Source organism: Sander lucioperca, chromosome 21 (assembly GCF_008315115.2).
Source record: "Sander lucioperca isolate FBNREF2018 chromosome 21, SLUC_FBN_1.2, whole genome shotgun sequence".
NCBI lineage: Eukaryota > Metazoa > Chordata > Actinopteri > Perciformes > Percidae > Sander > Sander lucioperca.
This window is the reverse complement of record NC_050193.1, coordinates 900,212-924,823: the sequence shown is the minus strand read 5'-3', so window position 1 is coordinate 924,823 and position 24,612 is coordinate 900,212. Positions and strand designations below refer to the sequence as shown.

General features: G+C 41.3%; 1 protein-coding gene and 1 pseudogene across 1 annotated transcript in view; both read right to left on the bottom strand.

The window, feature by feature from the left end:
• LOC116055156 (SE-cephalotoxin-like) overlaps positions 1–24,612 on the bottom strand; it is a 521,701-nt gene that overhangs the window by 296,325 nt on the left and 200,764 nt on the right. The gene's annotated exons all lie outside the window — the stretch shown is intronic.
• Positions 1–24,612, bottom strand: part of LOC116062301 — a 1,036,964-nt pseudogene that overhangs the window by 822,358 nt on the left and 189,994 nt on the right.

Genomic DNA, 24,612 nt, shown 5'->3' with positions numbered 1-24,612 from the left:
GAAAAAATGTGAAATTCTCGCCTTTAAAGATGTTTCAGATACACAAATTTGTAGCATCCCCGTAAAAACACACACATATTTAGGAATTGTGATTACCAAGGATGATAAAATGCTAATTAAAGACAATTTGGATTGAAGAAAAATGTACCTCTTGGTTAGTTGTACTTTTTTTCTTTCTTTCCTTTGTGCAACATTATGACAATTTGGGTAGCCTTTCAAATTACGGCCCGGTAATAAGATTGTAATAGTGGGGTAACAGTGTGATGATAAAGAGGTAATATATAGGTAATAACATGTAATTACCAAAGTAATAACTGGGTAATACATCACAGTAATAAGATGTCATACTGGGGTAATAAGGTGATAAGAAGGTAAAAGATGTAATAACATGCAAATACCAATGTAATAAGTAGAAAATGGTTTGATAATAACCATATGTATATCTGGGTAATGGTAATATAGTTATATTAATATTGTAATAACATGATAATAATGGGGTAATATATGTTGATGTTTTCACAGTATTATAGGCTACTATCAGTATAATACCTTCCAAATTAGATACAACTTCTTGGAATTTAAAATTGGTAATTACCATATTGTAATGCTGAAATTCATCCACCCCTTATGTTCCAAACATTTCGCTTTTGTTTCAAGGTAATACTTTACAAATTATATGTTTAATCTTGTGACTTCTTACATGGAAACACGTCTGGTAGTTTCTGTGTAACAACCATGAATCAGTGCTGCAAAATGCAAAACTGCCTGTTCCTATTGTATTACATGGTAATATTAGAATAACAGAGGTGTAGAGATTACCTAGAAATGCTTCATGTAGTTTCTGTGTAATTTCCATGAATCAGTGCTGCAAAATGCAAAACTGCCTGTTTCTATTTTATTACATGTAATATTAGAATAACAGAGGTGCAGATATTACCGTACTTATAGTACACTTTTCCTCTCCGGGAACCATCACCTTATCGTGGTGGAGAGGTTTGTGTGTCCCTATGAACCTGAGGGCTGTGTTGTCTGGAGCTTTGTGCTCCTGGTAGGGTCTCCCAAGGCAAAGTGGTCTCAGGTGAGGGGCCAGACAAAGAATGGTTCAAAAAACCCTATGAAAAAACGAGGTAGAGATGATGTGACCCTGCCCGGAGGAAGCCCGGGGCCCCCGTCTGGAGCCAGGCCCAGATGGAGGGCCCGTCAGCGAGCGCCTGGTGGCCGGGTTTGCCACGGAGCCCGGCCGGGCACAGCCCGAAAAAGCTACGTGGCACCTCTCTCTCCAACCCACGGGCCCACCACCTGTGGGAGGAACCGCTGGGGTCGGGTGCGCTGCCACAGTTGGATCTGGTGGGGCTTACCTCTACGCACAGTCTCGGTTCTGGAACCATACTCGTGGATAGGGGTTGGACTCTTTTCTTCTCCGGAGTTGCCCAGGGTGTGAGGCGCCGGGCGGGTGTGGGGATACTCACAAGCCCCCGGCTGAGCGCCGCTACGTTGGAGTTTACCCCGGTGGACGAGAGGGTCGCCTCCCTACGCCTGCGGGTTGTGGGGGGGGAAACTCTGACTGTTGTTTGTGTGTATGCACCAAACAAGAGCTCGGAGTATTCGGCCTTCTTGGAGATCTTGAATGGAGTCCTGTATGGGGCTCCAGTGGGGGACTCCATAGTTCTGCTGGGGGACTTCAACGCGCACGTGGGCAATGATGGAGACACATGGAGAGGCGTGATTGGGAGGAACGGCCTCCCTGATTTAAACCAGAGTGGTTGTTTGTTGTTGGACTTCTGTTCTATAACGAACACCATGTTCGAACATAAGGATGCTCATAAGTGTACTTGGTACCAGAGCACCCTAGGCCAAAGGTCAATGATCGATTTTATAATTGTTTCATCTGATCTGAGGCCGTATGTTTTGGACACTCGGGTGAAGAGAGGGGCAGACCTGTCAACTGACCACCATCTGGTGGTGAGTTGGGTCAGAGGGTGGGGGAAGACTCTGGACAGACCTGGTAAGCCCAAACGGGTAGTGCGGGTGAATTGGGAACGTCTGGAGGAGGCCCCTGTCTGACAGACTTTCAACTCACACCTCCGGCGGAGCTTTTCGTGCATCCCTGTGGAGGCTGGGGGCATTGAACCCGAGTGGACAATGTTCAAAGTTTCCATTGCTGAAGCTGCGGCGGGGAGCTGTGGTCTTAGGGTCTTAGGTGCCTCAAGGGGCGGTAACCCACGAACACCGTGGTGGACACCGGTGGTCAGGGAAGCCGTCCGACTGAAGAAGGAGTCTTTCCGGGATATGTTATCCCAGAGGACTCCGGAGGCAGTTGCAAGGTACCGAAGGGCCCGAAGGGCTGCAGCCTCTGCCGTGAAAGAGGCAAATCAGCGGGTGTGGGAAAAGTTCGGAGAAGACCTGGAGAAGGACTTTCGGTCGGCACCAAGGTGCTTCTGGAAAACCGTTCACCACCTCAGGAGGGGGAAGCGGGGAACCATCCAAGCTGTGTACAGTAAGGATGGGACGCTGTTGACCTCAACTGAGGAGGTAATAGGGCGGTGGAAGGAGCACTTTGAGGAACTCCTAAATCTGACTAATACGCCCTCTATGGTAGAGGCAGAGCTGGAGGATGATGGGGGATTGTCGTCAATTTCCCTGGTGGAAGTTGCTGAGGTAGTTAAACAACTCCACAGTGGCAAAGCCCCAGGGATTGATGAGATCCGTCCAGAAATGCTTAAAGCTCTGGGTGTGGAGGGGTTGTCTTGGTTGACACGCCTCTTCAACATTGCGTGGAAGTCTGGGACGGTGCCTAAGGAGTGGCAGACCGGGGTGGTGGTTCCCCTTTTCAAAAAGGGGGACCAGAGGGTGTGTGCCAATTACAGGGGTATCACACTTCTCAGCCTCCCCGGTAAAGTCTACTCCAAGGTGCTGGAAAGGAGGGTTCGGTCGATAGTCGAACCTCAGGTTGAAGAGGAACCATGCGGATTCCGTCCTGGTCGTGGAACAACGGACCAGATCTTTACTCTTGCAAGGATCCTGGAGGGAGCCTGGGAGTATGCCCAACCGGTCTATATGTGCTTTGTGGATCTGGAGAAGGCGTATGACCGAGTCCCCCGGGAGATACTGTGGGAGGTGCTGCGGGAGTATGGGGTGAGGGGGTCCCTTCTCAGGGCCATCCAATCTCTGTATGACCAAAGCGAGAGCTGTGTCCGGGTTCTCGGCAGTAAGTCGGACTCGTTTCAGGTGAGGGTTGGCCTCCGCCAGGGCTGCGCTTTGTCACCAATCCTGTTTGTAGTATTTATTTATATATCGAGGCGTAGTCGGGGTGGAGAGGGGTTGCAGTTTGGTGAGCTGGGGATCTCATCGCTGCTTTTTGCGGATGATGTGGTCCTGATGGCATCATCGGCCTGTGACCTTCAACACTCACTGGATCGGTTCGCAGCCGAGTGTGAAGCGGCTGGGATGAGGATCAGCACCTTTAAATCGGAGGCCATGGTTCTCAGCAGGAAACCGATGGAGTGCCTTCTCCAGGTAGGGAATGAGTCCTTACCCCAAGTGAAGGAGTTCAAGTACCTTGGGGTCTTGTTTGCGAGTGAGGGGACAATGGAGCGGGAGATTGGTCGGAGAATCGGCGCAGCGGGTGCGGTATTACATTCAATTTATCGCACCGTTGTGACGAAAAGAGAGCTGAGCCAGAAGGCAAAGCTCTCAATCTACCGGTCAGTTTTCGTTCCTACCCTAACCTATGGTCATGAAGGCTGGGTCATGACCGAAAGAACAAGATCCAGGGTACAAGCGGCCGAAATGGGTTTCCTCAGGAGGGTGGCTGGCGTCTCCCTTAGAGATAGGGTGAGAAGCTCATCCGTGAGGAGCTCGGAGTAGAGCCGCTGCTCCTTCGCGTCGAAAGGAGCCAGTTGAGGTGGTTCGGGCATCTGGTAAGGATGCCCCCTGGGCCTCGGGGAAGACCCAGGACTAGGTGGAGGGATTATATCTCCAACCTGGCATGGGAACGCCTCGGGATCCCCCAGTCGGAGCTGGTTAATGTGGCTCGGGAAAGGGAAGTTTGGGGTCCCCTGCTGGAGCTGCTACCCCCGCGACCCGATACCGGATAAGCGGACGAAGATGGATGGATGGATGGAGTACACTTTTTTTTGGTCTCTGCCAGTACTAGAGGGCTTGCTTGTATGCTTTGCTAGCTAGAGAATAGTTTTCCTGCTATTAATCTTGTTATTTTCCAGCTATTTTTCATCACTAAAAGATAACCTTTAGTACCAAAGGACCTTTTTACTTAAATCTTTTTTGCTGGAGATTTACTTGAACAACTCTTCAACAATGTCTACCCACAGATTTGGATATAGAGATGAGTCATCTGTTGAAGGAGGAGGAGAAGGACTCGGCACAGGTACAACATTTGAAATGAGTTATTCACCACAGAAAAAGAGATGTCGTCCAGAGATCTTCACTATAAGCATGTCTGAAACCTGTACAGCTGATCTAGAATATGCCGGTAACAATGGATACTGCTATTCTATTCAATATAGTGCGGGGTATGTGACATTAGCGGTGTACACTAGTGTTGTTGTGGATTTACCTAGCAATGCTAAAACTGAGTGTACAATATCGGTGAAAGACTGGGTCCTTTTCCGTAATGTGGTGTGCCCAGACCTTGACAATACTGGATTTCCTGAGATAGTTTATGTATCCCAGTGGGACAGTGACAAAGGGGTTAAAATCTACCGTGTTGAAGCGGATCGCTTCAACAGACTTGCAGAGGACTTTATTTTTCTCCGGGTGTGTGAAGACAGAGAGAAGGTAGTTGCTGCCAGAGGTCGTGAAGAATGGAAGCTAAAGCCATATCCTGTTTCTCACGAAGAATACAACAAGTGGTTTAAAAACGGGTTCTTCATACAATGGTGTGATTGGGAAATTTTGAAGAAACAGTTTGATACCATTGACCTCGTCATCAGAAGAGACAGAATAAGGAGCTCTTATGAGAGTATTAGAAAGAGACTGATATTTGATGACGATGGACAACAGTCTCTACCACGGCCCCTTTATAGACCTAAAATCGTCAGACACGAAAATTAGCAAAATGGTGGGTCTAATTTGTACGTGTCATTTAATTGCAAATTATTTAAAATGTTTTGCTTTTTGTTACTGTGACTGAAATGTATGTTTTTGTTCACAGAAGGTCTTGAGTGGTGTTATCCTTCACCCGGGACACCTCCTAGCCCGCAAACGTTGTTTAGCGTTTTCAGATCTCCATTATCATCATCATCATTGCCCTCTCCATCTCCTGAACGATTCCTGTCGCCGCCTCCATCTCCTGAAGGTTTCTGTTCATCCCTACATTTCTCATCTCCTCTGGCACCATCTCTGTTGATCCGAGCAAGTGTCAGGTGTTGGTGTTTGTTCAGGCAATGTGGTTGGGGATCAGTTGGACGGTGTGGTGTCATCGCTGTTTATAGATAGCGTTAAAATGGTGTCACTACATTTGCTCAACATTGTACTACATGACTATTTGGAAGAAATCTGTTATGGTTGTCAGATTAGTCATCCAAGTCAGAAACAACATGAATGTGTGTGGGGTATCCCCGAATGTTTCTATGCAAACCACTTTGAACAGATTATGAAAAGACTATTGACTGATAAATTCATCTCAGTTGTACAACGCTTTCTGGCATTGAAACACCTCAGTGCTAAGGCTTGTAGAATCCAAGGAGTTGCTGAGACTGTTTTGTATGAATTGAAAACATCTGAGAATGTCACAGATAAAATCAAAGAAATGTATGATGCTATGATTGGTGACGACGTTGTCAAAATAGCAGAAATTCGTGAGATTGGGTACTACTGGAGAGATTTATATGAGAAAAAAAAATTAACTGTCTGAAAATATGGGAAATTGCCTATGTGTAATGTATGCCAATATCAGTAAGCGATATGTGATATCTCGTTTATCTGGTATTCTAGATCAAACCATTGCAAACAAAGTGAATGATGCTACAAAGTACCAAAGTAAAAGTAGTGTTGATAACTATGATGTCTGTAGATTAGAAAAACTGATGATACTTGTAAGAAGGCAACATAGCACACCCTCTTGGGAAGAAATGGTGCACGTTATTATCAATGTTAAGGACACGAGACAATGTATTGGAAACCTTCTGTGATGTCATAAGTAACATCACAAATGGCTTTAAGTTGTTGAGAGTTCACCATATATTGGTTCTGTACACTATGATTGTAGATGCAATGAGTATGTATGTGAAAGAAAAACAATGCAGTGACATCTTACATGATTTGCATAAACTACACATTTTCATAATCAGTAAAACTGCTGTAGCTAACTTAACCAAAACATTATATGTGATAGAAGGTGTTTCACTGTCATAATTGTTATGGATGTGAGTTGTGAATAAATAATGTTGAAACAAAACTATTGAGGTCACTTGTGTCTTAAAGGAATCATGGAGAAGGTTACGCAAACAATTTATTATGATCCCTCACATCCTGGAGGGTTAGGTAGCGTGAATAAGCTCCGTGATGCCGTCAAGGATTGCACAGGGGTGTCTCCATCAATACCCGATGTTAAAAACTTTTTATTAAGACAGGATACGTACACACTACATGCACCCGCTCTGAAACATTTCGCTAGAAATAGGGTGTTGGTTAGTGGTATTGATAAACAGTTTCAGATTGACTTAGTTGATATGTCCGAATATTCTGCGGAAAACGATAATGTGCGATACTTATTGACATGTATTGATTTATTTTCTAAATACGCATGGGTTAGATGTCTTAAAAACAAATCTGGAGCAGTTGTCACAAATGCTTTTAAAGATATATTAAGAGAAGGGCGTATACCTCTGAAACTTCAAACAGACGAGGGTAAGGAGTTTTACAACAAGGATTTTCAACTATTAGTAGCACAGTATAAAATTCATCATTTCTCAACATCAAATGAGACAAAGGCCAGTGTGGTGGAACGTTTCAACAGGACATTCAAGACACGTATGTGGAAATATTTAACAGCTGTTAACTCACGAAGATATATTGATGTGGTGCAAGATTTGATGGAGGCTTACAACAGTTCATACCATCGGTCAATAAAAATGTCACTGTCCGCTGTAAATAAAGACAATGAGAAAACCGTCATTAACAATCTGTACAAACTGAAATCTCCCGGAAAGGTGACTTTTAAATACCAGCTGGGTGATACTGTGAGAATATCAAAACACAGAGGAGTATTTAGAAAAGGATATGAGCAAACTTTTACAGATGAGTTTTTTACAATAACGCAACGTATAGCCAGAAACCCCCCTGTTTATATACTAAAAGACTGTGGAGGTGAGACGCTGACAGGCACATTTAACGAGGCAGAGTTACAGCAGGTGATTGTCGATAAAAACAAAGAGTTTAAAATAGAAAAGGTACTGGCTAGAAAGAAAACTGCTCGTAAAAATATTGTCCTGGTGAAGTGGTTAGGGTGGCCTGAGAAATTCAATTCATGGATACCGGAAAAAGATATAGTCGATGTACAATAAAAGACAAGTGGAAAACACTTAACCTAGCCATTTTGATTTGGTTGTGAAAGGCGGCGGAACGATGAATAAGAACGGATTTTTTGTTACGTTACCTAGTAATGCGTCAACAGTAGTTTATCCGAATAATAAGATTTGGCAGTTCAGAACAAAATTGGCAAAACCGATCACATTACAACAACCCTATGAAGTAGGTCTTATTGAGATACAATACCCCAGGATCTGGAATAGTTTTACTGAGAACGATTCCAAAGTGGAAATCTTTGACACAAAAACTAAACAGATCAATAAGATACGGCTATCAGTAGGCTATTATAATACGGTGTCCAGCATTGTTAAAGAATATAATATGAAATGTGTGTCTAACCCAGGCACGTCACACATAACTATGAACTACAACAATATCACTAATAAGATATTTTTTACTGGAGGGGATGGTTGTAATATTGTGTTTAAAGGGCGTCTGGCCGAAATTCTTGGATTCATTCCAGACATGGTGTTTGAAATTCACATCAACCCCCATTTAAAATGTATAGCCCCCCACCCTGCAGATATTCATGCGGGCAGATATAACATATTTGTATATAGTGATATAGTGGACTACCAGCTAGTAGGCGATACTAGTTAGATACTAAGTAGATACTTCCACTACTTAGATGTGTGAACATCGCGGATGAGATCAGACGTATGCCTACGCTGAGTTATGACACACCTCATTACACAGCGCTGTCACGCTCAACTATTACTGATATTCAAATAGATCTACGAGACGATCAGAACCAGTTCATCCCCTTCTCATACGGAAAAGTCATTGTCAAACTACATTTTAGGCCAGTGAAGCAATATTAAAATGACGCGCAAGCCGTACACCAGGGATGATGGTCGATATATGTCCTATTATATGAATCAGGCAGGTGGGGAGTTACCAGGTTTTATACGATCTAGTACTCAATATGGAAATGGATTAGGCGGTATATTCAGAAATTTATTCAGGATGGCCGTCCCCCTACTAAAGAGAGGATTTAATCTGGCCAAACCTCACCTAAAAACAGCAGCCACGGGTATTATAGGCGATGTAGTGTCTAATGTGAGGAATGCTGTATCTGCCAGACAGCAGGGAAACGGAATTATGGTGTACAGTCGCAAGCCATTAAAAAAAAAACCCTCAGGATGTGGGCGTAACCAAACTGTGTATAAAAAGCGTAAAAACACAGGCAAAAAACGCAGAGTCATCAAAAAGAAGACAACTGCCAGAAGGCGCAGAGCTCTCTGGCATTGTCAAAAGATATATTCTAGAACGATTTTCGGAAATAATCATGGCATTCATTCATAATCTGTCTGAAGAATGTGTAAAAACCGAACTAGATCTGTTTACGGTTCCATACACACAGACATCAATCGAAAAATCTACATTTTTGGAAATACCACCAATATCAGCGTTAACAGACAGTGGACCTATCGAGTTTTTCATATCTGCTAGCGGAGAAGATTATCTGGATTTGAACGATTCATATTTGTATACACGTGTACGAATTACAAACCCTGATGGCACAGTACTGGCTAACGCTGCAGATGTGGGATTTATAAACTAAGTAGCCTTTTTTCTCAAGTAGATATAATGTTGGGTGATAGACTAATAACACAGTCTTCAAATACATATCCTTACCGTGGAATCATTGAATGTTTGCTCAACTATGGAAAGGATACCTTGGACACACAGTTTAGCACAGGACTTTTTTGTAAGGATACCGGCGGTAAAATGGATGAGACATCAATTACAGGGGATAATTTGGGTTTAGTGAAACGTGATGTATACGCTGTTGAAAGCAAGGTGGTGGAGTTAATATCTCCAGTACATGCAGGTCTGTTTTTTCAAGAAAAACTATGGCTAAACGGAGTAGATATTTCTCTGAAATTTATCAGGTCAAAAGATGACTTTGTTCTAATGACCCCCGGAAATGTCCAATTCACTGTGAAAATAATGTTTGCCAGTCTGTTTGTAAAGAAAGTATCTGTTGCACCCACTGTTAGGTTGGCTCACAGTCGAGCACTGCAGCACACCAATGCAAAATATGTAATTGACAGAGTGACCCTAAAAACATTTTCCATACCAGCGGGGACCCGCGTGTGCAATCAAGAAAATGTATTCATTGGGCAGATACCGAAATTTGTAGTTGTTTCTTTTGTTGATAATGAAGCATATACGGGCAGCTACGCCCGCAACCCCTTTAATTTTGGACACTATAATACAGAGTTTATCTGTCTGTACGCAGATGGTCAGCCGTATCCAGCTAGACCTTTTCAACCACATTTCCAGAGAGGGCAATACACAAGAGAATATTACCAGCTGATTGAATCAACAGGGCGCCACTTAAAAGACAGACCACTGGCCATAACCAGATCAGATTTTGGGGAGGGTTATACAATGTTTTGTTTCAACTTGGAACCTGACGGTGGTTGTTCAGGAAATGTTTCAACAACAACATTGAATATTCTTTTTATGCAATATTCAGAAAAATATGTCTTATAAAAAAATTGATGAAAATGTATGGTTCTAATCTTGTATGTAATGACACAATGGTATGTCATTTTGTTAAGACCATACACCCAGATGTACTTCATGATCAGAAGTTTAAATGTGTACAGTGTGCATGTGGTGCCTACCGTTAAAGTTTTGTGTAATGATGGCCTTTTTTTTACTAATAGATAAATGTGATCACAATGATTTTATCAGTTTTTTGTTATTTTATTCAATTATCAGTCAAAAATAAGGATAAAAAGATACAATCAATAGGATACATACACCCTTTTTTCCGTCGCAGTTTTACATTCAATACTGTCTTTGATATCACATTAGAGATAAAAATTTTCTTGCATGCAATGAAAATAGAAAATATATGAAAATAGAAAAAATAGAAAATTAGTATTAAAACAATAAATATAAAGTAGTAAAAATCATGTAACATTCTTTAACTCTGAGCTACATTCAATACTGTCTTTGATATCACATTAGAGATAAACATTTCTTGTGTCACGATGCATGAAAATAGAAAATACATGAAAATAGAAAAAATAGAAAATTAGTATTAAAACAATAAATATAAAGTAGTAAAAATGATGTAACATTCTTTAACTCTGAGCTACATTCAATACTGTCTTTGATATCACATTAGAGATAAACATTTGTTTATGTCACAATACCTGTATATGATATATAATTATCAACATCAAAAATAGAAAATAGTAAAAATAAAACAAATAATGACAAGTAATAATATAACATTAGAAATTAGAAAAAAAAGACATTCATGATGTCTCTGCAACACAGCAATAAAAAAGAAAATCAAAAACTAGCCCACTTAGACGTAGTAATGGGGGAAGCAAACCTTAATGACCTAGGAGTTAGAGATGAATGTGAATCAGTCAATGAGGGTTGTCTAATATTTACAACTGGGACACCTGTTTTAAATGCTGCAATAGCACGATGCACTGTTGTGTTAGGAATTGCTGATAGTGGAACATTTAGGTTGGCTAGTGTTTTTAAAAATACATTCCACCCCGTAGGTCTAGAACTGTCTAAAACATTATTAGGTGTTGTGACACTTTTCAATAAGTCGTACAAATGAGATCCTGTCACATTCTTATTTTCAACAACAATTTCCCCCTGATCCGTCCACGATATCTGATTATTATTACGAGCTAAAGCATCCATGATATATTCAGCATTTCTCTTATTTCTTTTAGGCATATGTTTTAACACCTCTGTCCTTATTATATCATTTTCTGCGATTTCGTCCTTTGAATCATTCTCTGGTAGGGATAATGTAATTACAGTTTTTTCACGCTCATCCTGTTTCACCATGGCTAGGTAACGTTGTAAAATACTTGAATATTTTTTGGCTTTCTCATAAACATTAATGTCTGGCTGTTTCAATATGTCACTCATGGCTTGGTCCAAAGCGTTTAACGATGACTGCCTCAATGACACATTTGGTGTATGTGAGGGTTGATGCGGTTGCTGATGTAATTGCTTTAGGGACTCAATTTGATGTTGAGGAACCAAATACATTTTCTGAGTATGCTCCATCTCAGTTCTGGTTAATAAGACTTGCTATAAATGGTATAGCTGCTCCGAGTAAAGGCAATAAAAAGCCACCTGTTTGATTGATTGTCTTCTTCTTTTTTAAATGTTTGACATTTTTATCAGCTATTAGTCTAATAACTTTTTTCTTCTTTTTTAACAATGTGTACTGTTTGTTAGACAATGGTATGTTACCTCTTAACACGTTAAGGGCTATTTCACACAGCGCATTAATAAAGTCTGGGGTAGCATTGCTTACAATAACACTGCGCGATCGGGGTGCTGCCTTATGAAGATGCTGTAGCAATATGAGATTTCTCTGCATGCGTGATGACATTATCACACCTTGTGTTTTCTCGGTATGTACACAACCTGTTGATCTGAGATCAGGGATGTTCTGAGTCTTAACAAATCTGGCGTCTTGGATTTATAATCTATCAGGAGATAACCATATGCTGAACTAGTGGCATCATTAAAGGCTTCTAAAAAATATTTACTGTTTCCAGGAAACATCTGTGGAACGCTGATTGGCCACAAATGCCTTTACCAGACATATTAATGACTCATGGGTGACCACTTGTGCATTTTTTGAATTCATTGTTACACCTTTGCATTTAACCGTTGTTTTGCCGTGAGCTGTCCGATATGCATAACACTTTGGCCCGCCCGAAACGAACTCGGTGATGTAGTCTTCCGAAAGGAGACCACAGACTTGTTCTGTGTTAAGCTCACCCGTTAATTCACCTAGATATGGCCCTAGCTTGGGAATCCACTCTCCCTCTTTGGTTGTGAAAACGACACTATCTGTATCACAATACAAAACACGCTCTTGCAGTTTATCTAGCAAATCATAAAGTTCGAGTCGGGCATATGCAGTAGTCATAGCACCTATGAAGACATTTACATCTTTTGTATTGTAATCCTGACTTTCTGTCTTACACCACTGCACCACGGCCACCTCGTCTGATATAAACGAGAACTGTCGAACATCAAAAGAATCACTAAACATGAGCTGTGTGAATCTGTACTTTTTTTGTTCATCAGGAGTTTTAACATTACCAGGGTAGCCAGATGCTTCTTGTTTGCATTTAAGAAAAGTCTTGACATAATCGTTAAATAATGTGTCTGTCTTTTCAGGAAAATGCCAGACCTCGTCAATGTTATCTATCCGGTAACCCTTTTCAACAGCCTTTTGAAGTTCAAAGGATACCCATTCACCTGACAATTGTCTCTCACTGTCGGTATGTGAACACCCTGATGTCTGATTCATTTGCTCGGCACATGTTGTACACAGAGGGAACATTAGCTTGCCATTGCACCGATATGGCAATACAGGATGATACAAGCCTCTGGGGGGTGACACAGTACATTTCACAATTCCAAAGTAATTTTCTATATCATCAAAATCCTTGTGTATGATCTGTGGGTGCCCTACGGGGTAGCATTTTTTGCCTTGGACAGTTGGGTACAAACTTGTGAAATCGTAGTAGCGTATCTTTTCATCATTTTCGGCTTTGTGGTACAACTTCATAGCGTTTGTGCGACCGCCAAAGAGGGCATTTCTAGGATTGATACGTTCTGTTTTGACATATGTAGCCATAAACTCTTTGACTGTTGGATTATCGCGCACTTCCGTCAGCCACTGACATTCCCACATCACTATGACATTTAGACCATACACAGTTTCCAACACATGTATTCTTTCCCGGAACATTCTGTACAGCGCGCCATAGGATTTGTTAAGGCGGACATTGATCGCAGATTGAACTTTGCACTTTTCACAGCCATGAAAGAAACAACCTGCAAATTCATAACAAGTGTTTGTAGATGCACAGTAACCATCGACGAACCATTTACCAAAGGACTTTTCGCCGTTGTTGCTAAGGGCGTGTCTGATTTACAGACGTGTGTTTGATTTTTTACCGTATGGTATGTCAATTTACAGTCCTCACAAAATTTCATCATATCGCATGGCATGACTTTGTGTGTTGTCCCCACTAGTTTATGCTGATCAAAACATTGTTTGGATTTGCATATGCGTTTACAATCGGGACACTTTATAGTATTACCAGGAAAAACATGACATGCTGTAAAACACACATTACAGCGTTGACTGCATAGGTGAGACAACGGCTTATCGTACGTCATGTAACACGCATCACACACATATGCAGCACCGAAAAACCCTGTTTTGTTTTTAATAAGACAGTAATGATCATGATGTAAGTATAACCATACCGTTTTCACATGCAGTTCGTTGTGTGTTTTGAAAATGTGTAGCTTTTTACGACCGGATCCGTGATGAAATATTACAATTTTCACATTCAAGTGGTTCTGAAATTTGTCAACATCTGAGAATGATACCTTGTGTGAATATTCATACCCCAGATCACTATGAAGTTTTTTAGCAAAGTTTATTTTGTCACTTTGAGACATGCATGGATCAAGATAATGTGCCAGACAGATTGCGAAACACAGATTGTGATCATTGTCCTCGGTGTTCTTGGGATTGTACAAATGATTCCCCTTTTTGCATAATATGTCATCATAAGCTACACTGCCTAATTTTAGACGCTTACCTCCTCCACTCATGTTTTTTTTGAATGCAAAACGGCATGAATATCATCAAGTAGTGATGCCCCCCTTAGGGAGACATTTAAGATACTATCTTGACTGGCGTTCTCTAATGCTCAATCGATGATACCTGTTAACGTATTATGCACCTGGCGGGGGACACTACCTATGTCATTCAAATCAATGTTTCGCAAATCTAACCTCTGACGCAATACAGATGCATTAAAGTTAGGAATCTCTCTGGTAACAATTTCAGTTCCCACCCTAGAGGAACTACCCTCCCCAGACTGTGTATTTACATGCATGTTATCAGGTACTTGTACATATGTGTTAGCTGCATTACTGGTACTGGGTTGTACATCTGTATATATATTTGCAGGTCCAGGAATTGAAGTTTGGTCAGACACTATACACTCAGACTGTGTATTTATATGCATGTTATCTGGTACTTGTACATATGTGTTAGCTGCGTTACTGGTATTGGGTTGTACATCTGTATATATATTTGCAGGTCCAGGAATTGTAGTTTGGTCAGATACAATATTTGAGGATTCTTGTTCAACTGTACGATTATTGCATGCATTCAATAATCTACACAATTCACCACTGAATTTATCACGGAATCTTTTTCTCTGTTCGTTTGTATACATTGATGTACAGCTACTGTTTAACGGTTGGACAGTGGCGTTACTGGTACAGGGTTGTACATCTACGTTAGCATAGTTTTGGTCTGATGGTAAGACAGGTTCTGATACAATATGTGTTGGTTCTTGTTCAGCTGTACGATTATTGTTAGCTATATGTAATCTACGTAGTACTGCCTCAAACCGTTTTCTCTGGTTTACACACAATTGTACTTGTACATTGGGGTCGTTTCTTGCACTGTCAAAGTCTGCCCCACACAGTGGCTCTAACCCATCATCATCATCATTGTCTGTGTCTGTGTCATGTTCATATACACCCTGATAGGGGTGCTCAGATTTTTTTTTTTTGCGTGGGGGGGGGCATTTTCAATTAATGATTTTTTACCAACACATTAGACTGAATTATTACATATTTCTCATTATCTGTTCAAAAAGTTTCAATGTGGGTTCAAAAAGGATTTTTATCTCTAGAAATCTCTGCTGCACTAGCTCTTCATCAGACACCCGCGCTCTGGCTTGACTGGCCAACTCTGTGCTCAGAGATATGGCTATGTCTAATAGCAGCTTGTTAGTGGTTTGCAAATCGTTTACTTTATTCTCGAGTAAACCAAGTCTGTTATAAAGGGCGTCAGATGGTATGCTAGCAATTGGATCAGCCACAAGAGGTATGCTAGGTATATCTGGACTGGAACTGTATGTCCTGTTATTCAAACCAGCAGCATGTGCTTCACTGCCTGATGGAACAACTGGCACATTGGAATGATTCTCAATCAGATCAAGCAGGTCCTCTAAACAGTATTGATCACCTGTAGTATTATGTTGTTGTTGTCGAAAGTCTTCTTGATTTGATGGAAAACTGTAGTCTTCTCTTGAGTCTTCACTTTCTATCGCTTCAAGGGTCTCCTATAAAATGATTACAGTGTTGTTAATAATAATAATGATAATAATAATTAACACACTCACATACACACACACACACACACACACACACACACACACACAGGGGGAATCTCTCACCTCAGGAGGTATCAACGATGCAGTATCAGTATAACTTCTTGGTGTTTCATTCACATGGACCGAACCCTCTGGATGTGTGATTGTACCCACAGGAGGCGTCACAGACGCTAACCCCTCATCTATAGTGTTAAAAATCTAAAAAGAATTATATATAAAATATATAATATATATATAAATATAAATATATACATATTTTAAAAACGTTTCTATTTTTTATATATATATATATATATATATATATATATATATATATATATATATATATATATATATATATTGATTATAATTCTTTAGATAAAAAATGGTTTGTAACCTCTATATATGACGGTGACTCATCTAACAAACATGGCATTGAAGATACCCTATTCCATGGAGACCATGATAGTGGAAACTCTGGTTGTCAGGTAGGGCCTTGATACTCTGAAACACATACACATTACATTCACACATAAATACCTCTTTTATTTTTTAAAATATAGCAATCCTATTTTTTATTTTTTTTTATTTAACTCACCTGTGAATCGGTCACTAAACTGGAGCTATTTGTCTTTTTCCTGTAGCAATCGGACACTGAGAAAGAGACAGATATTATAACACACATTTGACTAAAATAAAATATAAAAACAAGTAAGTATGCATGTAGAAAAACAAAAAACACACATACCTGATTTTAGATCCTGGGAGTACTGTATTTGATTCAGTATCAAGATGATTCACTTTCCTCGTTCTTTTTAAGTTTTTATTTTTACTTAAATTCTTCACAGCATTTAGTATATCGTCTTTAACAGCTGTAGCTGGACTTGAATGGCCTTCTTTTGACTGAAAGTACTGCCAAACTACACTTTTTCTGCTCACCAGTTCCAATTCCACTTTCTCACAGCCTGCTGCATTGAACGCTCCACCTACGTAAACACCTTGCCGTAATCAACGGCGCCGTCATTACCTCGGCCAGTAGTACAAGCGTAGGGTTCGGTGGGAAAATAATCTACAGTTCGGCAGAAACCCAACCCCGTCAAAAAACCCAATATTCGGCCGAAGCGACAGAGAGAGAGGTGACCGTGGCGGAGAGAACGACCTTGCGCATGCCTGTTCGAACACTGCCCTCACTTGCCATGTGCAAAGCTGATTGGACGCAGCAACAGCTTTGCGCGTTTTGTGCATGCAGGATCGTTTGAAAAGACCCATTCACTCACAGAGAGTCCTCAATTTATAGTTGGATTTTTTGAGATTGAATTGAGAAATAGGACTTAAACCAGCTTAGTGCGATTCCTTTAATGCCAACTAAATGTTCCAGTCTCTGTTAAAGGATGGTATGGTCAATAGTGTCGAATGCAGCACTAAGATCTAATAAGACAAGTATGGAGACAAGTCCTTTGTCGCGGCGGGTCACCAGTGCCGTCTCTGTGCTATGATGCTTTCTAAATCCTGACTGAAAGTCCTCAAATAGACTATTCCTGTGTAAAAAGTCACATAACTGATTAGCGACTACTTTCTCAAGGATCTTAGAGAGAAAGGGGAGGTTAGATGTAGGTCTATAGTTGGCTAAGACCTCAGGATCGAGGGTGGGTTTTTTCAGAAGAGGTTTTATCATAGCTACTTTAAATGACTGCGGTACATAACCTGTTAATAAAGACATATTGATCATATCTAGTAATGAAGTGTTAACCACGGGTAGCTAGGGGAATTGATGGCTCAATAGAGCTGTGGCTATCTGTCAGCCTGGCTACAGTGCTGAAAAGAAACCTTGGGTTGTTCTTATTTTCTTCTATTAGTGTTAAGTAATAGTCTGATCTGGCATTTCTGAGCGCCCTCCTATAATTTTTCAGACTGTCTTGCCAATCTAAACAAGATTCTTCCAGTTTGGTGGAACGCCATTTACTTTCAAGTTTTCGTGAGATTTGTTTTAATTTGCGAGTGTGGGAGTTATACCAAGGTGCTAGTTTCCTTTGCTTCATCATCTTCTTTTTGAGAGGAGCAACAGAGTCTAAAGTCGTCCGTAGGCAGGCCGTAGCACCGTCTACAAAATTAGCAATTTGGGAGGGACTAAAGTTAACATAAAGGTCCTCTGTTATATTAAAGCATGATATTGAGTTAAATGCTGTTGGAATATCTTCCTTAAATTTAGCTATAGCACTGTCAGATAGGCATCTAGTGTAGAAGCTTTTATTTAATTTCGTATAGTCGGGTAGTAAGAATTCGAAAGTTATTAAAAAATGGTCCAATAATAAAGAATTCTGTGGAAATACTATTAAATCTTCAATTTTGATGCCATATGACAGCAGAAGGTCGAGGGTGTGGCCAGTGCGTGGCCTTATGTACACTCTGACTGAAACCAATTGAATCTAGTAGGCAGAAGGCAGTACTAAGGCTATTGCTGTCAACGGCCATATGGATATTAAAATCACCTACAATAATTATTTTACCTGATTTTAGGACTACACGTGACAAAAACTCTGAGAATTCAGATAAAAATTCAGAATATGGGCCTGGCGCTCGGTAAACAACAACAAATATAATTGGCTGTAATGTTTTCCATATCGGATGTTGAAGATTAAGAACAAGACTTTCAAACGAGTTATAATTTAGTTTAGGTTTAGGATTAATTAACAGGCTTGAGTCAAATTTGGCCCAGCTAGCCACTGCCACTGTATGTTGTGCCATTAGCAGTAAAGCTAGACCAGGGGTCATCAACTAAATGTTTCCAAGGGCCAGAATTTTTTAAGGAGACACTCCGGGGGCCGGACTTTCAAATAAATAAAATAAAATTATACCTAATACGCATCTTCTTGTTTGATATTTTCACTTTCTTACTAAATTAATGCTATGTTTTTTACATGTATTAGTGTAAGCAAACTCCTAAAAAACATGGAAAGTCCATAATGATAACTAGATAAGCTACTTAACTAGAAAATGATCTCAGATTAGGGGGCAGTTCACTGAGGAGTGATGGTTAAAGTCTTGATTACTGAAACGGAATCAGTGTCCTGATTGGTGGAAAATGCTTGCAGAAAGAAAGGCCTGTTGTCAGGTAAAAATGTCACTGTCAAAGAGCCTGAAGCAAAAAGTTGTGGAAAACAGCAGCTTTAATGATGAATGAATTGATACGCAGGCTAGCATTCGTCCTGCACTGTAAATTTTGACAAGTGGACTTTACTTAAAAAATGTACACAGACTCATTGCCTTGAAAAAAACTAAGTTCAATGGACTTAGTAAGGGTAAATTAGTGCAAATTAGTGCAGCTTAATTGTTCTGAGTAAGCAATACTTAATAAACTTACATTTTTAAGTGAACACAGCTTGTTTATTCTGAGTGACACTTAATAAGCTTACACTTTTTAAGTGAATACAGCTTGTTTATTCTAAGTAAATGATACTTAATTAGCTCATGGTTTTTAAGTAAATGCAGCTTGTTTTTTCTGAGTAAATAATACTTAATTAGCTCACATTTTTTAAGTGAGCACTACTTAGTACTACTGACTTGTGTTCTGGTTCAGTTTACAAACTGAAAGTTACTATACAAGTAGCACTTACATCTATGTAAAAAAAATCTAAAATAATGAAATGAGAAGGTTGGTTTAGATCAATCACAGCATTTCTTTATTTTTTATTATCTATCATTCACATAGCAAATTACCCTGCCATTTAACATATTTAAAGTAAAACAAGAGTGCTTGGGCTTAATAATAATAAATGGGGTGTGCAAAAAAAAAATCGATTCACATTCGTATCGAGATTCATGCTCTACCGATTCAAATCAAATCATAGAATTCCAAAAATTTATTCATATTTTAAATTTTATGTCTACTTAAATCACATTGGAAAAGTAACTACATTTACATTCTGTGAATAGTTTTTTTTTTTTAAATCGAGTATCATTTTTGAATCAAATCTTGAGCCTAAAAATCCACATCAAATCGTGACATTTTCTGAATCGTGCACCCCTAATAAATAATAAAAACATATCAAGCAGAAATAAGGTGCCACCATAACACTTGACAGCAGACATATGGTATTATTAAAACCAAGAAAGAAAAAGTCCTCTTAAAAGACTTAAAAGTGCACTCCCTGAGTGTTATCTGAAAGACCAACCATGTACCAATGTACCAATAAAACTAGAACTTGACAGTCATCTTCAACATAACATGCTTGGGCTCTCCTCAAAATGAAAATAAAAAAATTGCATTATCCTTGCCTACTGTATACTTCTGTTTTTCTTTAAGACTGGGAAATTAACTAAAAAGAATGAACATCAAAAATGGCTGGAGTTCTGTTAACAACAAAAGCATGAAAATTACTCATAATAAAAGACTCAGAAGCACACTCCTTGAGTCTTATCTGAAAGACCCAACCATGTCAAAAAACTGTAATACTTAACAGTCAGCTTTATCATAAAAAACAAGGGCTCTTATTTTTCAAAATAATAAAAACAATTGCCTAATCCTTGTCTAATGTATATTTATGTTTTTCTTTAAGACTGAGGAATTAACTGAGAATATTAAACAGTGTCTGGCTACCATCAAAAGTAGGCTATTAAGAAATTCCCATTTAGGTACAAAGGTCTCAAATTTCTCCAAAGTTAATGGTATAATAACCTTGAGGTCGGATTCATCCAACATCAGTATAGTGTCCAAAAGCTATCGCAGTAGGGCATAGCAGACATAAAGTGTTATTAACACCAAAAGTATGAAACTTAATCTTAATAAAAGACTCAGAAGTTATCTGAAAGACCCAACCATGTTATAAAACTATAGAACTTAAGTCACCTTTAACATAAAAAACAAGACTGCTTGGGTTCTTCTCAAAGTAAAAACAATGCATAATCCTTGCCTACTGTATATTTCTGATTTTCTTTAAGACTGAGGAATTAACTAAGAAGATTAAACAGTGTGTGGCTACCATCACAGGTAGGCTATTAAGAAATTTCTATTTAGGTACAAAGGTCTAAAGTCTCCCCAAAGTTAAGGGTGTAATAACCTTGAGGTTGGATTCATCCAACACATCAGTATAGTGGCCAAAATCTATCTCAGTAGGTCATTTTTCAGACTTCGGTGGGAGGGTTTTGCTTTCCAATCCAAGCATGGCTGACTAAATGAATCTCAGGGTATTTCACATGCATTTGGGATAATCGAGATGTGAAGCGTATGTGAGGCCAAACAGGAGGCAAACAGCCAGGGGCAAGTCTGGAATATTATCCATCACAATACTTCCCTCAAGGATAATTGCATGGGACCTGGGCTGGAATTGCAACTAGCTTGGACAAATTATATTGCATATGTGTCTTCACAGTGTCCTGTGAAGACACATATGCAAAAGAAAGTTGTTTGCAAGTCTTTGGATTTATACATTTAAGTTCAGGTGACTGAATTAACTGAAAACAATAAAGGGTGACCATAAAAAAATCATGTGTTGCTTCTAATGAACAAAGCTGTGACCACAAAATGAGTCCACCTTTCCCTTCACACACTGCAAGCTTTTCATGCCAAAAGTAGGGAAACAGTCCAAGAACAGCACTGAAACACTACCATGCTTCACTGTAGACAGGGTGTACTTTTCAGCACATACTCCTTACAGACACTGTTGATCCATGAGCCAAAACAAAGCAGGATGTCATGTGCCGCGGAATTTGAGGACCCAAAAGCAGAGATCAGACAGGAGAAGTTTGAGCTCGAGAATTTATTAGCAACAAAAAGGTGTCCAAAGGAGGCAGACAAAAAAGAACAAAAGACTGCAGGGGTGATTACAAACACAGGCACGCTGACTGAAACACACTGACAGGACGCAAACAGACAGGGTGAAAACACAAAACGATCTGACACAAGACAAAGGGAACACAGGGGCTAAATACACAAGGTAATGAGCAAATAAGGGACAGGTGACACAACAGGTGAAACACATTAGGAGAGACAGTACTCAAAAAAGGCGGGAAAACACAGGAAGTAAAACTAGACAAGACAAAAAACCAGACTCAAAAAAAAGCAGGAAACAGACATATACATAACAGGGAACAGAAATATACACAACAAAATACACACAGTCCACAGAATACAATAAACACAAAAGGAAACATACAGAATAATAAGAACATACAGAAATGTCCAAAACCATCACAGTACCCCCTCCTCAAGGGATGGATCCCAGACGTCCCAAACAAAACAAAAAATAACCCTGGGAGGGCGGAAAGGGGAAGACCAGAGGAGGAACAAAAAAAAAAAATGTCCAAGAAAAACAAAACGGCCCAAGGAGGGCGTAGAGGGTCCGGGGAAGGCAGAGAGTCGATGGGGAGAAAGGGCACTGGAGACAGGGAAAAGTGGCACTCAGGAATTGGGGACCATGGGCACTAGGGGACTGGGAACAGGGGGCACTAGGGAACTAGGAACAAAGGGCACTCGGGAACTGGGGACAGAGGGCACTAGGAAACTGCGGCCAAACAGGACGTCGAGGACTCTCAGGTGGCCGACGGCGAAGGCAGAGCTCATCAGGCAGCCAGGCAGGACGTTGAGGACTCTTGGGCGGCCGTCGACGAAGGCAAAACCCCTCCGGTGGCCGGACAGGACGGCGAAGGCAGAGCTCCTCAGGCGGCCAGGCAGGATGTCGAGGACTCTTAGGCGGCCGTCGGTGAAGGCGAAACCCCTCCGGCGGCCGGATAGGACGTGGAAGGTAGAGCTCCTCAGGCAGCCAGGCAGGTCGGCCAAGGCAGAGCACCTCTGGAGGCTGAGCAGGTCGGCCAAGGCGGAGCCCCTCTGGAGGCGAAGGGGCAGCTAGGCTGGAGACAGGCGACAGGTCAGCTGGGCTGGAGCCAGGCGGCGGATCAGCTGGGCTGGGGCCAGGCGACGGGTCAGCTGGGCTGGGGCCAGGTGGTGGGTCAGGTGGGCTGGGGTCAGGTGGGCTGGGGCCAGGCGGCGGGTCAGCTGTGCTGGGGTCAGCCAACCAGGCAACAAGAACAGAGGTCGACTGAGGCACCGACAGGACATGAGGGGCAGGAGTAGGTCTGACTGCCGACAGGACACGAGGGGCAGGAGATGGGCATAGTCACTGGGGCGGTCTCAGGGGCGCCGGAGACCGGGAAAGTCTCTGGGGAGGTCTCAGGGACACCGGAGACCGACAAAATCTCAGGGGCGGTCTCAGGGGCGGTCTCAGGGCTGCGGAGACCGACAAAGTCTCTGGGGAGGTCTCAGGGGCGGTCTCAGGGGCGCCGGAGACCGGAAAAGTTTCAAGGGCGGTCTCAGGAGCGGTCTCAGAGGCAGTCTCAGGGGCGGCGGAGACCGGCAAAGTCTAGGATTTAGGGTTTAGGAAAAACACTACGGGGAAAGGACGCCTCACACGCCGGGAGACGGCCGCGAGGGATGGCCGCGAGGGATGGCCGCTGGGGATGCGCGACAATAACGGGATGGCGGAGGTTGGGTTTAGGAAAAACACTACGGGGAAAGGATGCCTCACACGCCGGGAGATGGCCGCTGGGGAGGCACGACAATAACAGGATGGTTGTGATTAGGAAGACTACGGGGAAACAAAACGCCACACGCGGGACGCGATCTCCGGTCTCCCGGGTGAAAGTTCTGTATTGTTTGACCCAAGCACCACCCCGACCAACCTCCCTACGTGGATTTTCGGCTTTTCATACTACTCCCTACCATTTTCGTTCTGTGACCACAAGATATGCTTCCCATTGAAATACATTACTTCACATTTTCGTGCTGGCCACCACGAAAAAAACGACAAAAACATCCCCGTGAACATGTATCAATAGATTAAATAACGTGACCATTACACGAATTGCCATGAGACTGGGCTCTAACTTTACAGCGCATGCTTATGCAACAGAGAAAAGGGGGGCAACCATTATGTCTGTGGCTGCCCTTAACATTTCCATGGAAATGACAAAAACCAATATGATCTTACAAGATACTGAAATCACCCTTGACAAAATGTGAAGACATATAAAATTCCTTACTACAAAGTTGATGTCCTGTATGAGTTCTGTCAATTTCTGCCCAACGGCCCCTTTTCTGTCCTTGAACAGTTGCAAAGAACGCGGAATGAGCTGGTCCAGCGCCTCAAAGAAATCTCCCTCCAGATTCTTGCTTGCTACTCTGTTGAACTCAGCACACACCTGAAAAATATGTGGGTTGGGAGAAGCAAGGGAAATGTACATTAAATGTGAGTTTGAGCCACTAAATAACATTAGACATAATTGAGCCTGAAATCATTATGACCACAGCATTCATTTATTCTACTTTGAAATAGCATAAGTAGAAACTTACCTGGCCTTTGCTGAAGAGAGCCGGCATCAGTCAACGATGCTCTGTACATCAGGCTCATCTCTGACGATCTCCCATCGTCGCATCTGGAACCTTTGATCCATTATTTGCAGAATCATGATTCCATTTGTTTTTTTTCTTTTTCAATTCTTCAACTAGATTGTTTCTAATTGTTTCAAGGTTTGCTTCAGTTTTTCCTTCGGGCATGTTCGGCAGGTAGTTGGCCTCACCTCTTTTTGGTCGTTTGATAGTTTTTGATGGATGGTCTCCTCCTGGGTTGACTTTTTTTTTTATTCCTTAATGGCGTCAACCTTGCAAAGCAGTGCAAGCTGAATGGCCTGAAGTTTGGAGTGATATTTTGGGTGGAGGTTGCCAAGCACCCAATAGATGGCACATAGCTTGTGCTTCTTTCTAGACGACTCCAAAGGGTTTGCCACCTCAAAATCATCAATGTACAAGAAAAGCGAAATTCTGAACTCTTCCTCAGACAAAAGAGAATTATCTTTGAAAAGTGAA